The sequence below is a fragment of the Corythoichthys intestinalis genome, chromosome 22, assembly GCF_030265065.1.
Source record: "Corythoichthys intestinalis isolate RoL2023-P3 chromosome 22, ASM3026506v1, whole genome shotgun sequence".
In the NCBI taxonomy this organism is placed as follows: domain Eukaryota; kingdom Metazoa; phylum Chordata; class Actinopteri; order Syngnathiformes; family Syngnathidae; genus Corythoichthys; species Corythoichthys intestinalis.
Genome location: NC_080416.1, coordinates 13,854,784 through 13,872,928, shown reverse-complemented (window position 1 = coordinate 13,872,928; position 18,145 = coordinate 13,854,784). Strand labels below are relative to the sequence as shown.

Below are 18,145 nucleotides of genomic sequence, written 5' to 3'. Positions count from 1 at the left end.
CCGGACTTCCCAACAGGACTCTCTCGCATCACCAGTTTTGCCCAACTTTTGTCTTATCAGGTATTTGCTGCACGCATTTTTCCCTGAAGCTCGTCTTGTGAACGACCGACAGTGCTGTCCTGCTCTACACTTTTCAGATCTGGTTCAACTGACAACATGTTGGGAAAGCTAACGAGTGAAACGCTGGAATTTCGGCAACGGGCCCGGTGACGTCACGCACTGCGACGTAACAAGAATGGTGACCTATCACCTAAAATAATTTTACAAACTTTATTAAAACAAAAACATTAAGAGGGGTTTTAATATCAAATTATTATAACACATACTAACATTTATCTTTTAAGAATTGTCTTAAAAATAGAGGATCCCTTTAAGCTGCTTAGCATTTGTTGGATTTTTGATAGTCTTACATTAACCTGGGCAACTTTCCAGGGATTTATGATAATGTCATTGTGGTACGCACAACTCCTTGAAATCTTTATGCGAGTCTTACTTTAACCTGTGCAACCTTTGTGGCTGTCTTATTTCAACCAGTGCAGCTTTTATGTGGGAGTTATGGTCTTATTTCATATATTGAACGCAACTGATGCAGAAGAACAATACTGGTAGCTTGTCTGTCCATGTTAACATCCACTGTAACTTTAATGCACGTACAAGCATGTACACGCTTAGTTTGCTGACACATTATCAATAATTGAAAATGTCACTCGATAATAATTGACATGGATTATGCAGAGGTCATATACCATCGAGTTTGATTGTGATTGGTCGGTTTGCCTTGGTTTAACGGAGAGCTGCAATTGGTCAGTTTTAAGTACTGAGAGTAATTTCATTGCTGTTCACGTGGCGGGTATGTGGCCATGTTGCCATTATATTGCAACTTTTTTGTAGCGTAAAGTAACTGCCTTTAAGTCTCCTGTTTGACATGGGTGTTCACCGGTGTGCTTTATAGCCCATAATTACTCATTTCACATATAGTTTAATGCTCCACATTATGCCATAAAACATGCCAGACAGCTCGCAACATTACAAGTGCAGTATTCCTTTCTGTCACATTGGATTAAAGTGCCATAAACTCACATGAAATCTAACTTGAAGCTGATAACTTTTGTTTGACATTCCTTGACCATGCTTTGATGGTTTGTATCGGAATTATTTTTAGTTATGTATTTATCAAGAAAAGGTATTGTGAATATTCTCAATAGAAAAAGATAACCCGGGCATAACTTGACTAATGGTTTCATCACGAGCTGTCATTGCGTTTCTGTGTGTGAATGACAATAAAAATGGTATTAAAAAAAAGTTTTAATACAATCCCCGAGCAGCTGACGATAAGGGATGAAGCGTGAGTGACAAATCCTTTAATTTAACTCTTAATATCCTTCTTTCTTCATTTATTTTTTTATACCCTGACAGTTTTCCCTTTTTCATATTCATAAATGACTTATGCGAATAGGCACGTGAATTAAAGATTTATTATGTAAAAATGCAATATGTTAATGTCGCGTGTTGCTCATAGATTTTGTATCGCTGCCGTCAGTCAAGTGTCATCACTTTCCCGTCGGGGCTCAATTCACAGATTTGGGAAAGCTTTTAACGCCATGGAACATCAGTCAATCAAATGGGACGGATGATTATATGGCGTGTTGTACATAATGAAAGTTGAGATACAATACAGTAACTTTTGAAGGAGATAGTACCTTTTCTCGTAGGCACTGTCTAGCTGTTTGCATTACTCTAACACTTAATATAATCAATCAGGGAATAGTCTCATTTCTCATTTACTGTTTGACCGTTTGTATTACTCTAACACACCTAATATAAAATAAATAGCACTTATACCATAGTTTAAGGAAAACAAGCAGAATATAGGGCATAATAAACAACGCCTTCTTATCGTGGAAGCTCCGCGCGTGTGTCATTCAACTGACTGAGCAAGATTGATGCACCAACTTCCGCAATCAGTTCTTCCGGACAGTCCAGAAAAAATGGCGGGACGCCCTGTCCCGACACAAGGAAAACCAACGGCCGATATCCAACTGATAACACAACTGACAAGACTCCAAGAGCCCCTTTGACGCTAAGGTGGAAAAATCCACAACACTCGTTGCCCTGACAACTGTAACTCCCGAATCCTCCTGTCCAATCCACAAACAGAACAATAACTCTTAAAACGCCCAAACACACTCCTCTTCCTGCCTACAGCCCGCCCAGGGAGATCCTTCAAAAGACTGAATGTTTAAGTAATCGTGGTCATTTTTTTTCGGGAATCTTTTGTTTACTTCTGATATAGTGACCTTGGAACGAGTTTGCCTCCCCGCCTGAGTTTTTCTGTTTCGCCTTGCCGTTTTGATCTGTGTCGACCTGAATAAATCGCCAACTTGTTTTCGGTGAGCCTTCTTTAAACCTTTCAAAATGGAGTTAATACAAAGGGTTAAGACTAAGGTGAACGCGCGGAGTTTGCCCTTCTGGCCGGATTGCTGGGGTCTCGCCGGCCTGGATCGTTGGATCTGCGCCAGAGCGGGTCCGGCGGTTCGGCTGGCGTGATTCCGGCGGTCTGGCTAGAGGGTCAGATTCCTTCACTTTTAATAGGAATTAAAGCACAAAGACAATCAGAGCCGATACAGTACATACTTAATAAACTGTTCATATATCCATTGTGGTAATTTACATTATTAGGACATAATTTTATATATTTAGTTGTTGTTCTTTTTAGCTTTTTATTTATTATTGTCTTTTTTATATATTTGGGAGACCTTTACATGTATCATTTGCTATTTACAGTGAGGAAAATAAGTATTTGAATACCCTGCGAAGTTCTCCCACTTAGAAATGATGGGCGGGTTTGAAATTTTCATTGTCAGTGCTTGTCCATTGTGAGAGACAATCTACAAACAAAAATACAGAAATAACAGTGTATATATATTTTTTTAACAATTTATTTGTATTGTACTGCTGCAAATAAGTAGTTGAACACCTGAGAAAATAAATGTTAATATTTAATGAATGAATGAATGGTTTACAACCTTGATATGTTTTATACGAAGCCACTCCTTGGTTATTCTGGCTGTCTGCTTCGGGCCACTGTCATGTTGGAAGACACAGTCACGACCCATTTTCAATGCGCTCACTGAGGGAAGGAGGTTATTCCCCAAAATCTCACAATATATGGTCCTGGTCATCCTCTCCTTAATAAAGTGCAGTCGTTAGTCCCCTATGCAGAAAAACACCCCCAAAACATGTTGCTACTACCCCCCATGCCTCACAGTAGGGATGGTGTTCTCGGGATCATACTCATCGTTCTTCTTCCTCCAAACACTATGAGTGGAAAACTAATATGTTCCATTTTGACCTCATATGACCACATGACTTTCTTCCATAACTCCTCTGGATCATCCAAATGGTCATTGGCAAGCTTAAAATGGGCCTGGACATGTGCTGGTTTAAGCAGGGGAACCTTCCGTGTCATGCATAATTTTAAACCATGACGTTTTAGTGTATTGCCAACAGTAACCTTGGAAATTGTGGTCCCAGCTCCTTTCAGGTCATTGACCAGCTCCTCCCGTGTAGTTCTTTGCTGACTCCTCACCATTTTGAGGATCATTGAGACCATATGAGGTAGATCTTGCATTGAGCCCCAGTCTGAGGGAGATGGACAGTCAGGTTTAGCTTCTTCCATCTTCCTAATAATTGCTCCAACAGTGGATCTTACATCAACGAGCTGCTTGGCAATTGCCCCGTAACCCTGTCCAGCCTTGTAGAGGTCTAAAATTCTGTCTCTGGTGTCTTTGGACAGCTCTTTGGTCTTGACCATATTAAGAATTGGCCTGTCCAGCCTTGTAGAGGTCTACAATTCTGTCTCTGGTGTCTTTGGACAGCACTTTGGTCTTGACCTTGTTAGGAATTGGAGTCTTCCTGATTGTATGGGGTGGACAGGTGTTTATATACAGCTAACCACATCAAACAGTGCAGTACTGCATTTTTTTAATTGTCTCTCACAGTGGACAAGCACATACCATGAAAATTTCAAACCCGCCCATTATTTCTAAGAGGGAGAACTTCATAATCACAGGGTGTTCAAATATACTTATTTTCCTCAATTTAGCCTACTAGTATATGTAATATAGCTACAGTATATTGTAGCTTTACAAACCGTATTTTTCGGACTACAAGTCGCACCTGTGTATAAGTCGCACCAGCCATAAAATGCTCAACGAAGAGAAAAAAAACATATACAAGTCGCAGGAAAGTCGCATTTTTGGGGAAAATTTACTTGATAAAATCCAACACATAGAACAGACATGTGTTCTTGAAAGGCAATTTAATATAAAAATACAATAGGGAACAACATGCCGAATAAGTGAACAGTGCATAAAACAACGAATTGCGAATATACTGTCCTCACCAGGACACTACGGCTCGGTCCTGGCTATTTAGCGGGCTAAACTCCCAAATGACGATGCTGGATGTCTGTATAATTTGCTGAATCAATTTCGTCCTCGATACCAAACAGGTTCGCATCGACGTAAATAAATAATAATTAGGTGCTTTTACAGAAATGACATGACACAAACGGTTAGCATGTGTTCGCTAGTATTAGCGCATCGTTCAAACAACCACACAACTGGCTCTAAGTGTCCGATCACGGGTGGAAAACACACAACAACAACAGAAAAGATGATACACACAGGCGTTGTCTCTGTAGAGATATTTTACAAGCATAAACAATGAACATAGGTTCGCAGCCGTGTTTCTCTCTCGCTAACTCGCCCACTCAGTCAGAGCTACGTAGCTGTCGTAAACAAGTGCAAGTGCGCCCCCACTTGGGCGTGAAAGTGCCACAAACTAAAAGTATGCATTTCAATATAAAAAAAAGTCAATAATACAATTGAACACACATTGCCAAAGGCAGAACGCAAACGTGGCCATAGCTATTAAGTTATTCAGATAACTATAGCATAAAAAACATGCTAACAAGTTTACCAAACCTTCAGTGTCACTCCAAAACACCAAAATAACATGTGAAATGATATCATAATGTGTTAATAATTTCACATATAAGTCGCTTCTGAGTATAAGTCCCACCTCCAGCCAAACTGTGAAAAAAAAACTGTGACTTATAGTCCGAAAAATACGGTACTCTATATTGGGGTAAATAAACGCAAAATGTTTTATTTGTATATATATATTTTTTATTTTTACTATTTTTTTTTTACTTACTTTGCGGTTTCTTAACTATGGAAGTCCAATCCAATTTGACTAGGAGGCACTGAAACATGAGCATTCACAGCTAGTCCTCCTCGTTTAAAATAATTGGACATCTATCATTGTGATTGGCAGGCTAAGAGTTTTCTATGATCATATTTTTAATCCTGAAAAGTTGACAAAACCACCCCCTAATTATCTTCAAAATGCATTTCAAGTGGCAAAACAGCAAATTTAGTGTTTTTAATCCAACTGGAGCAAGTTGAATAGCTAAAAGCATACATGCAATGACTTGCTCTTTAATGAGCACACTGATGGGTGAAGGAGGAGCAGCTTGTCGAGGATATCGCATCTCCTGAGAAGGAAATTTTATTTTAAAAAAATGAACTCAAGCTTGATCCGAGGAAGAGAAAAGAGAAAGGAGGTGGTCGAGATTCACACTGTGCATGGGAATTGTCCCCATTGAATCCTTTTATATTTCTTCATGAACCCATTCAATGGCATTGAAAGAAGGGTTTTCCACTCACGTATCTGTTCCTGAGGATGAGGAGCAGCTTTTTTCCCCCACACCGACCTGTCTTCTCTTGTTTCTTTCCCTGCTTTCTCTCTCCCCCTGGCTCGGGTTAGGTGTTAATGGTCTTCTATGGCTCTCTGACGTTATTGCTTCATTTAGTTTGAGCGGAATGAGCCTTTAGAGCCAATTCATTCCCCCTCTTCTCATTTAACCTTGGGGATGGCTGGGCAGCAAGGCCGTTAGCGAAGCCGCCTCCTTCCTCTTCGTTCTTTTTCATCCTCCGCCTCACTCACGCTCGGGTTCTCACTCATTTATTTTTTTTCATTTACTCCACTCATGGCCCCTCATCTGCCCCCGCCGGCCGTCGCTGTCGGAACGCGGCGAGCCTCGACCACGCGGCCGCTATCTTGAATATTCACTTAACGCTGTAAGTGAAGAGAGTACTCTTTGGACTTAAAAAGGGGGAATTTGCAGTGTTACAACTGCTTGCAAGTTTGAGTTTGACTTTAGCCTTGCCTGAAAAAGAGTTACGCAATGTACACCGTAAACAAGATGACATTAGCCATGACTTATGACTGATAATTTAGTATGAGCAGTAAATAAGAGCAATTAAGTTTTAGTAGTAGTTTAAGTTGGTGTTTTTCAACCTTTTCTGAGTCGCGGCACGTTTTTACATTGGAAAAATTCTCACGGCACACCACAAACCAAAAATGTTTCAAAATTACTTTCTGTACAGTATATAATTTGTATAACTCAGTTTAATCCAGGATCTGCACACTTGCTGCATTCATGAAGTAAAACAAAAGTTTAAATGTTGAAAAAAAAAGAAAAAAAATTGCACGTCCTGCGATGCTACTATTGTGGATCCGCACATTGTGATGGCGATGTTCAAACGATATATTTTGCTGGCTTAGCTGAAAGCATTTACTAGCGCGAAAGAATTGAATGTAAACAGATTCAGAACACTGACTTCGCCTTTCCAACATTATACAAAACTGAAAAAAATGTCAAGCATTATTATCATAATATACTAGTACTACTATATATAAGAGTATTATAATAATTGTAATATTAATTGCAATCATATTTTTTAAAAAGGGTGTCATTTTAAAGTTATTATTAGTGTAAAATCTGAATTCTGTAGTATTATAGTATTTACATATTATAATTCTGAAGTATGTGGGATTAACTCCAGAAATCGTTATTTATATGACAAACGTGACGTGCTTTTATTTTGAAATGTTCACCGTAAATACATTCGCTAAACCACTAACAACTTTACACTCCGTAAAAAGCACTTTTCGTCATTGCTTGTGTTGTCCCTGATAGATTTTTTTTTTTAGGGCTGTCAAACGATTAAAATTTTTAATCGAGTTAATTACAGCTTAAAAATTAATTAATCGTAATTAATCGCAATTAATCGCAATTCAAACCATCTATAAAATATGCCATATTTTTCTGTAAATTATTGTTGGAATGGAAAGATAAGACACAAGACGGATATATACATTCAACATGCGGTACATAAGGACTGTATTTGTTTATTATAACTATAAATCAACAAGACGGCATTAACATTATTAACATTCTGTTAAAGCGATCCATGGATAGAAAGACTTGTAGTTCTTAAAAGACAAGTTATAGAAATTCTATATAAAAACCCCTCTTCATGTTTTCGTTTTAATAAAATTTGTATAATTTTCAATCAAAAAATAAACTAGTAGCCCGCCATTGTTGATGTCAATAATTACTTACACAATGCTCATGGGTGCTGAAGCCTATAAAATCAGTCGCACCCAAGCGCCAGCAGAGGGCAGCAAAACTCCGAAAAACACAACAAGTACACCTTTCACTGTGCTCTCATTTTAATCTGTTTGAGCGGGGCATTTGTGCGTTAATTGCGTCAAATATTTTAACGGGATTAATTTAAAAAATTAATTACCGCTCGTTAACGCGATAATTTTGACAGCCCTAGTTACTGATAGTAGCCTTTGTTACTGTGGTCCCAGCTCTCTGTAGGTCATTCATTAGGTCCCCCCATGTGGTTCTGGGATTTTTGCTCCCTGTTCTTGTTATTATTTTGACGCCACGGGGTGAGATCTTGCATGGAGCCCCAGATCGAAGGAGATAATCAATGGTCTTTTATGTCTTTCATTTTCTAATAATTGTTCCCACAGTTGATTTCTTTACACCAGGGGTGTCCAAACGTTTTGCAAAGGGGGCCAGATTTGGTGTGGTAAAAATGTGGTGGGGCTGACCTTGGCTGATGTCCTTTACGTAGAACAATATATTCAAGCAAATTTTAGCAAGCCATTCTGTGTGTCACATTTGCTTTATTATTTTTTTAAATAATAATTTCATTAATCTCGCAACTAGCCTTTGTTGCGTTCACTTTCGACTCTCAGGCTCTTGCGAAATATTGCTGCTGTGAAATTAAACTAGCTTCAAGTTGCTTCAATTCACTTCGCTGCGTATCTTCCCTGTAAATTTGTCGTACATGTCAGTGAGTCTGGTTTGGTAATATCGCCTCACATTGAACTCTTTAAAAACAGTGACTGTCTCTGCAAATGAGGCAGACACAGTTGTTGCGTATTTCAGCGAAGAAATAGTCCAATTTCCACCTATCCTTTAAGCGTCGGCCGTCGCAGTCAACTTTTTTGTTGTTGTTGATTGTCGTCATTTTAGAAAATTGGAAGTAAAGGGTCACACAGGATAATGTTGCTTAGAGTGCTGCTGCTTTTTAGTGGGTAAATTTAGTGTGTAAGCTAGTTCATATGCTGGTAGCAGTACTGCTGACCAATTTATTAAGTCTGTGTGCGGGCAAGACGTTATTGATTTTTTGACAGGTGCTGGGGGCCTGATGAATTTTGACCACGGGCCGCATTTGGCCCCACGGGCCGGACTTTGGACATCTGCTTTACACCAAGTGTTTTACCTATTGCAGATTCAGTTTTCCCAGCCTGGTGCAGGTCTACAATTTTGTCTCTAGTGTCCTTCGACAGCTCTTTGGTCTTGGCCATAGTGGAGTTTGGAGTGTGGGACTGACTGAGGCTGTGGACAGGTGTCTTTTATACAGATAATGAGTTAAAACAGGTGCCATCAATACAGGTAAAGAGTGGAGCCTCGTTAGACCTCGTTAAAAGAAGTTAGACCTCTTTGACAGCCAGAAATCTTGCTTTTTTGTAGGTGACCAAACACTTATTTTCCATCATGATTTGCAAATAAATTCTTTAAAAATCAGAAAATGTGATTTTCTGTTTTTTTCCCCCACATTCTGTCTCTCATGGTTGAGGTTTACCCATGTTGACAAATACAGGCCTCTCTAATCTTTTCAAGTAGGAGAACTTGCACAATTGGTGGTTGACTCAATACTTATTTGCCCCACTGTAGTTTAAGTCGGTGTTTTTCAACCTTTTCTGAGTCACGGCACGTTTTTACATTGGAAAAAATCGCGCGGCACACCACAAACCAAAAACGTTCCAAAATTACTTTCGGTACAGTCTATTTATTTGTCTCAATATTTATACTTACTCAGTGTGAAACTTGAGCCTGTTTAAATGAACCCAAAGCTGAAATCCTGGCAGGAATCTTCATCAACAGCTCTGTCTCTGTTTTTATTTTTTTATAGTAGTTAGGCTTGAAAAGCTCATTATCAATCAGCAATTATCAGACAGGGGGATTTTAGCAATGTCTTTAACAGCATCAGGGCCGAGCAGCTCGCTGACAATAGCTTTGCAGGCAGGTAGTATTAAGGTCTCTGCCTCAGTGTGGGAGTTTGGATTTAACAACAGCTTCAGCAACAAGGTAACTGGCTTTGGGGGCGTTCTCATTTACCTTTGCAGGTTTTCTCTAAAAAGTTGCCTGTTTCTCTTTTTTTTTCCACAAAGGCGAACAAAATAGTCCATCGACCAGTTTTAAAGCGACAGGTGTTTCGTTTTGGGATGACTTTTAGGATAGCTTCTCGTGTCGCGTTCAAGAACTGCTCAGATTTGAAACCGTCAGCCACCTTGCTGCCCTTGACAATGTTTTAGAATAAAACACAGGGGAGGATTAACTGCCGTCACAAATGGATAAAATGGAAAGGACATTCTAGTGAATGTTGACTCTTGACGAGTACAGTCGACGTGCTAGGGTCCACATTGTCGTGGACAGCAAGGTAGCTGATGGCTAGAAATCCGAGCAGTTCTTGAACACGACATGAGCAATTATACCTCGCTCATCTGCACACGACCGCAACTTTCTACCTCCTTCCTTCTATCTGCAACTCCACTCAACGACGTAAAAAAAAAATAAAAGTACAAATGCGATATTGGATAATTTCTCGCGGCACACTTGACGATAGTGTGCCGACACCTTAACAGTCATATGCTATTGTTTAGCCATAACTGGATTCATTACCTTATTACTATTCATCCTTCACACAGCCGCTGAAAACAGAAATGTTGTTTAATCCATCTGCAGTTACTGGGAGATTGATTTTTGATTGATTAGTGATTTTACGACACTGCGCGGGTGTGCGCCAGTCCTCATGGGAAACAGTCTTCCTATAGGCAAAACACTACCGCATTAGTTCGCCAGCGTCGCCAAAACCAACCAAAAATAATAATAATAAAAGTGACCAAGTCTTGCTTCAAGACCTGCAGGATGAACATAGCCTCAGATAATGAGACAAAAAAAGGAAGACCATGACATATGGCACGTGTAGTACTTTGCTTCACAGTTACTACAGTAGGAGACGAATAAAGACTATCGAAAAATATTGGCAGCAGACAACTTCTATCGCTTGTGAATGAGTTGGAAAACATTTTACAACATTTTGACTGATATTTAGGTTGCACATTAGATAATTAATTCACTCGATCTCTTTCCTAACCTGCTTTAAATCACCAATTCTACCACCCGAGCCATCCCCATCTTATTTTTTTTTGCCTCCACGATCGCAGACGCCGGTTCATCATGCAGAAATCCAATTCTACCGGCTCATTGGCCAGTGGCCGCAGACGGATTGGCGAGAAACGGGAGCGCGGTGACCAATTAGAACGGTTACAGCAGTGGCGTTTGACGGACGGCGTGGCGAGAGACAGGTTCTCGCATGGCCACTGACCAATTAGAAGGCTGGAGGAATGTACACACATCCGCTATAGCGAAAAGAATTACAATACGTCTGAGCTACATATTTCTCGCAGGATATTATGAACCCCCCTTCGCAAGCTGCCCGCCGTCTCGGCACACCGCGGTTATGTTCTCGCCGTGTTTAATGCTGTGTGAACTGTGCTGATGTGGCCTCATGGGTAGTTGCATAAAATGGCTTTATGGCTGCACGTCCATCACACCAACATCTAGTAAAGGACGCCACTTTACTAGGATTTGCATCTTTAATTTCAACAGTCTTGGACTCAGGCATATGTTGCCTTAGTACAACTATATACCATCTATTTAAGATAATTAATTATATTGCTGACCATAAGCGGATTTTAAGGGGGAGCCAGGGGGACCAGCCCCCCCCAGGTGGCCGAAAAGTGTCATTGCATGAAATTGACTTTCCTATATATATTAAAGTTGTAAAGCAATAAAACTGCAACAAAACTGAATGAAATGAGCTAAAATATTTTTATGATGGGTCAAAATTATTTTTCGAACAGATCATGTGACTAGCACCTTAGATGGTCATTTGCTTCGCATATACCCCCCCCCCCAAAAAAAAAAAAAAAAAAAAAAAAAATAGGAGAGGGCAATTTTATTTTTTAAATGATTTTTTTTCTTTGATTGAAAATGTATATATATATATATATATATATATATATATATATATATATATATATATTTTAATAGAAGCAACCTTTCTGGGGGATTTTTCAATGAAAAATTAAGTGTTCAATTGCAAATTTTTAAATCTCAAATATTTTTTTCGCATTCAAAAATGTTTTCTATGGTTGAATTGTTTTCTTTTTTTGATTGAAGTGATTGAAAATATCTATTTTTTGAAGCAACTTATTTTTTTGATTGAATAATAAAGTAATAATAAATTATGTCTTGGCCAAAATGTGGCCCAAACACAAATCAACATTATTTCAATCAAAAAAATTGCTTCAATCACAAAAAAAAAAAAAAAAAATGCTTTCACATGCATTTTTTTTTTTTTGTTTCAAATTTATTTTTGCATTCACTTTTTTTTTTTTTTTTTAATTGAAGCGACTTTTTTTATTGAAGCAACTTTTTTTTGATTGAATAATAAAGACACAAATGTATGGCTCTGCCCAGGGGACACAATTTTTCACTGGGGTAACTACATTGGCACGACACCGGCAGGCGTACCATATTCAATGGATGACGATTTTGGCGAAAAGTAATGCCTAAGCAGCCTGATTTAGAATTCCCCTCAAGAATGATGGGAAACAAAAAACACTCATTGTCAACTTATTATTATAAATATTCTTAAAAGTTAATTTTATTGCTGACACTGCGTTTCGGGGTCATCAATATGTTGTGCCCCCCTGCCCCAAAAGTCAAACTCCGCCTATGCTGCTGACCGAAAGTATTGGCACCCCTGCAATTCTGTCAGATAATGCTCAATTTCACCCAGAAAGTGATTGCAATTACAAATGTTTTGGTAGTGATATCTTCATTTATTTTGCTTGCAATTAAAAAACACAAAAGAGAATGAAAAAAAAAAAACAAAAAACTAATCATTATCATTTCACACAGAACTCCAAAAAAATAAGCTGGTATTAAAGTATTGGCACCCTCAGCCTAATACTTGGTAGCACAACCTTTAGACAAAATAACTGCGAACAACCGCTTCCGGTATCCATCAATGAGTTTCTTTTTTTTTCCCCCATATTTTTATTATTTTTCAAAAAAAAAAAAAAAGGACAAGAACTGAGAATTCAAAACAAGATGACCACGAGGAGGTCATATATTACAACCCAATTAAATAAATAAAAATAAAATAAAGAGAAAAATAATACACATTCACACACACATTCACACAGCTTGCAAAGACAAAATGAAAAATATATCTGTATATAGAAGACGTAATTACATTCTAAGATCTCAGACTGTTAATACAATGTACATGTATATGTCCCATAGTTTTTCAAATTCTTTTTGTTTTCCTTGAGCGATGTAGGTCAGTCTTTCCATTCCTATGTTTTCCGAAAGTTCCTTAATCCATTGTTTTAGCGAGGGAGGTTCCATGTTCTTCCAGTTTAGGGCAACCACTCTTCGTGCATGCAGTAACCCAAAGTCTAACAATTTTCTCAGGTTTTGGGTTATTAATACATCCGTTGGATAAATCCCCAAAACACAAAGTTTGGCCGAAGTAGGTACATTACATTTAAATACAACTGATAAACACTTAGTGATATCTTTCCAAAAGTTCTGAATTTTAGAACATTCCCACACACAGTGTAAGAGCGTACCTTTACAGTCGTTACATTTAGAGCATGTATCGGGAATGTTACCAGACATGTGGTGTAGTATTTCAGGAGTTATGTACATTCTTGTTAACCATTTGTATTGAATCAGTTTTAACCTAGTATTTATTGTATTTTTTTGAGCTCTCAAACAGGCTTCATTCCAATCACTCTCAGCAATATTTTCTTTCAGGTCATTTCTCCAAGCATTCAATTTGTCAACTGATGACTCTTTACAGTTAATAATAAGTAAATTATAGATCTTTGACAATAGACCATTTTTTGGTTGCTTGTGTGTTATTTCCTCGATCGGTGATAGATTGGGAGAATGTGTGGCATCTCCGAAGTTTGTGTAAATGAAATTTCTTACTTGCAAATATTTGAAAAAATGTCTTGAGGGGATTTGATATTTTTCACATAGAGAACTAAATGTAAGCAATATTCCATTTTCATATAAGTCTCCAACTGTTTCAATACCCTTAATTTTCCATAATTTAAAGCCTCCATCCATTCTCCCGGGTGGAAAATTATCATTATTCTGCAAAGGAGAGAAACAAGATATTGTTATAGGGCTATCAACGAGATTGTGCGCCTTGTGCCAGTTAACTATCGTATTATTTAGAAAGGGATTTTTTGTGTCTTTTTTTAGTTTTTTCAGGTTTGCAGAATAAAGATAACTGTGGATTGGTATGTTTGTTGATATTGATTGCTGTTCAATCTTTACCCATGAGGGGGGAGAGTCTGTGTTAAAGTAGTGGGTAGCTGATGTTAATTGAGCAGCCATATAGTACCATCTAAGGTTTGGGAGTTGCAGGCCTCCTCTTTCATAAGGTAAGTAAAGTAATTTGAGTCGAAGTCTTGCTTTTCTCTTATCCCAGATAAAATTTCTAAATATCTTATTCATATTGTCGAAGAAGCTCTGTGGTAATGACAAAGGAATTGTTTGGAAATAATATAAAAATTTGGGTAGTATTGACATCTTTATTGTATTAATCCGTCCCACCATAGAGATGGGTAAAGTTGACCAGCGATTTAACATTTCGGTAGTTTCATCCACCAGAGGGTGATAATTTGACTCGATAAGTTTGTTCAAGTTTGGAGTAATCCTAATACCCAGATATTTAAAGCCATTTGTTGCAATTGTAAATTGGGTATTTATTGGGGGGTTTCTTTGGTCTTCTTCGTTCAGGAACATGAGCATTGATTTATTATTATTGATTCTGTATCCTGTAAAGGTACCAAAGTCCTCCAATAAATTAACCAGGGTTGGGATAGTATTTTTCAATTCAGACAGAAAAAATATTATGTCATCTGCGAATAGAGATATTACATGATTTATTCCTCCTAGAGCGATACCTGATATTCCAGGATGTGTTCTTACTGCCATAGCCAATGGTTCCATCGCCAGAATAAACAAAATAGGGGACAGAGGGCAGCCTTGTCTAGTTGAACGTTGCAAAATGAATGGTTTCGATATATTGGTGTTAGTTAGGACTTGAGCAGCAGGGTTTGTATATAGTAACTTGATCCATTTTACGATTTTTTCCCCTAGTCCGTATCTTGGAAGAAGTTTTAGAAGATAATTCCACTCTATCCTATCAAATGCTTGACATGCATCCACTGCTAACATTGCTGTATCCTTAGCGTTTTGTTTCTCATGCATTATGTTCAGCACTCGCCTAATATTATGATAGCTTTGTCGTTTTTGAACAAAGCCTTGTTGGTCATCCAATATCAATTTTGGAATATATTTTTCTAATCTTCTAGCAAATACTTTACATAATATCTTCATATCACATCCCATTAAACTAATTCCTCTATATGAGGCACATTCCATTTGTGGCTTGTTTGGTTTTAAAATCAATGTAATTGTGGCTAATCTCAATGTATCTGGAAGAGTCCCTGTTCTGAATGATTCGTTGTACATGTCCAGCAGTGGCTGGGTCAACTTATTTTTAAATGTTTTATAGAACTCTATCGGTATTCCGTCTGGCCCTGGTGTTCTCCCACTGTTCAGATTACCAATAGCTTCCAAAATTTCATTTCTTGACAGTGGGCTGTCAAGTATTTTTTTTGTCATCCTCCGATAATGGTTGAAATTGTAATTTATCAAGGAATGTATTTTGAAGACCATCATTTGCCATGCATTCTGATGTATATAGTTTCTTGAGGAATTCTCTAAATTTTTCGTTTATTTCAAAGGGATCATTTGTAATGTGGTTGTTTTCTGATTTTATACTTAGTATGGCTCTATCAGCTTGTTGTTTTTTAATTCTCCAGGCTAACAGTTTGCCTGCTTTTTCACCTTGATCATAAAATGCTTGTTTTGTCCACATTAGTTGTTTTGCCACTTTATCTGTTGAGATTTTGTCATATTTGGCTCTTAAAATAGTTAAACTGTGTAATTTAGTGCGGTCATTACTTTTGTATAGTTCAGTTTCCAATGTCTTTATTTCGTTTTCTAAAGATCTCATCTGTTGGTTTATTTTTTTATTAAGAGAGCTCGTATAGCTAATGATCTCCCCTCTAATGTATGCTTTAAAAGCTTCCCATCTAATATTAGCAGAAGTTTCTTCTTTATTATGTTCAAAGTAGGTTTCAATGGATTTTTCAATATTCTTGATAAACGATTTATCTTTTAATAAATAGGTTTGAAATCTCCACCTATTTGACTTTGTGTCGGTATTGCCCAGTTGTATTTTTATTGATACAGGTGCATGATCACTTATCACAATACTATTATACCAACATTCTTCCACATTTTTTTGTAGTGTATTAGATATTAAAAAATAATCGATACGCGAATGACTTTTAAAGCTACTTGAAAAACATGAATATTGTCTGATAGTTGTGTTTTTAGCCCTCCATATGTCTTGTAATGCAAGGTCATGCATATAATTTTGTAATAACTTTCTAGATTTTATATGTGTGTGATCATTTTCAGTGGACCGGTCTAGTACTGGGTTGAGAGTGCAGTTAAAATCTCCCCCCACAATATATTTTCCATCAAGAGCAGAAACTGTCAGAAAAAGCTTATCAAAGAAAGATGGGGAATCTTCATTAGGGCCATATAGATTGACAAGATTTATTTTTTGTGAATTGATTGTCCCTTGAACAATAATGTATCTTCCCCCTGGATCAACAATAAGTTTAGATTTTTGAAATGGTATTGATTTATGAATCAAGGTGATTACCCCTCTAGCTTGACTAGTAAAGGGAGCATGAAACACCTGACCTGGCCATCTTTTTGTTAACATTTGAATATCTGATGTTGTTAAATGAGACTCTTGTATAAAAACCATTTTTGATTTAATGTCTTTTATTCTGTTCAATATTTTCTTTAATTTTGTAAATTTTCTTATGCCCCTGACATTCCAACTAGTTATTATTACATTGAAATTATTTTCTTGGCTTATTCTGTCCATAAAATGTTTAATTTACATAGAAGAAGAAATAATATAGGGATTTTTTTTTTTTTTTGCAAGTTTACACATTCATCCACACTCTCACACCAACTTAACATATAACAAAAAAGAAACAATCCCTTGCCCAACCCCTGCATTCCATCCAGTGGAATACAAAGCCCACCCAAAGTGAGATAATAAAGTATAGGGATGCTGATCCACAAAACTGGGGAGCAGCTAATCAACGTGGCCCTCTCCAGGTTACAACAAAATGGCTTCCGTACAGCCTCCTAATTTTTATGCATTTCAACCCTTGTTGGTAAAGAAAATAGAAAAATCTCTCAAACATAACTGCTTAGAAGAAGAAAAGAGAAAGGTGTATACAGAGCAAGTCTATACTGCCAAATTTAGAGTCACCTGTTATGTGCATTCATTTGAATGCGTTGGTTCGACTCAACAATCACACGCATCCATCTTCTCAGTCTTCACGAAGATCCATCCTCTCTTGTCAAAAGAAATTGTTTGTAAAATTCCTCGGCTTCCTGTGGTGTAGAGAAAAACCGGAGCTTTCCATGATGGACAACTCTGAGCTGGCATGGGTTGTATCTAAATCCACGAAATACTTCAATCTCAATAAGCTTTTGGATAACTGGTTGAAATCCTTTCCTGAAACGGACAGTCTCGGCGCAGAAGTCCTGGGAGAAGGTCAGTTGTTGTCCTTCGTGCGTGATTTTGAGCTTTCTCGCCTCACGAAATACGAGCTCTTTGTCTTGGAATTTCAAGAAGCGGACAAGAACAGCTCTATTTTGGCCTGGTCTCACTGCCGCAAGTGTACGATGAACCCGGTCGAGTGTGAACGTCTTTTGAGTTGGAAGGTTTAGCCATTTAGGCAGCATTTCGGCGATGAAATCAATTAGTGGCCGACCTGCTTCGGATCCTTCCCGTAGTCCAAAGATACGAAGGTTTTTTCTTCTTCCCCGGTTCTCGAGGTCCTCTGTTTTTTCTTCCAGATGCACAATTCGCTTAAAAGCTTGTTTCAATTGTTTATCCATCTCCTCTTGTGCGGATTCACTCGTGGCAATGCGTACCTCTGCTTGTTCAATGCGGCTCGCATTAGCGGCGACTTCCTGTTTAGTAGCCGTCAGCTTACTTTCCAGAGCAGTGAGTGCAGTTGTTATTTTGGTCAACCCTTGATCAATTCCATCAAGTCTTCCTCCAAATTCACCCCGCATGGACCGGAGTTCAAACAAAATCGCGTCCATACTGGTCGATATCTCCGTGTTGTTTGTAGCTTCCGGCATGGCTGTGTTAGCTTTAGCCATGCTATCGCTACTCGTCGGGAGAGTAGCCGGGGTGATCTTTCGACTCCGGGTGAAGATTTCACACTCTTTCAAAGCTGGTTTTTGCGACATAACCTTTGCGCGTATCAGTTTCAAAAAATGATGGCAGTTTAAAAAGGGTTTTTGTTAGTAATGTTGGAGGTGTGACGGAGCCTCTCTGTTAAGCGTCCATCTTGGTCACGTGACCCCTCTCTTTTGACAATGAGTTTCTTACAATGCTCTGCTGGAATTTTAGACCATTCGTCTTTGGCCAACAGCTCCAGGTCT

General features: G+C 38.1%; 1 protein-coding gene across 4 annotated transcripts in view; it reads left to right on the top strand.

Moving 5' to 3' along the window:
• The window catches only part of csmd3b (CUB and Sushi multiple domains 3b), a 684,074-nt gene that overhangs the window by 435,680 nt on the left and 230,249 nt on the right, over positions 1–18,145 (top strand). The window lies entirely within an intron of this gene.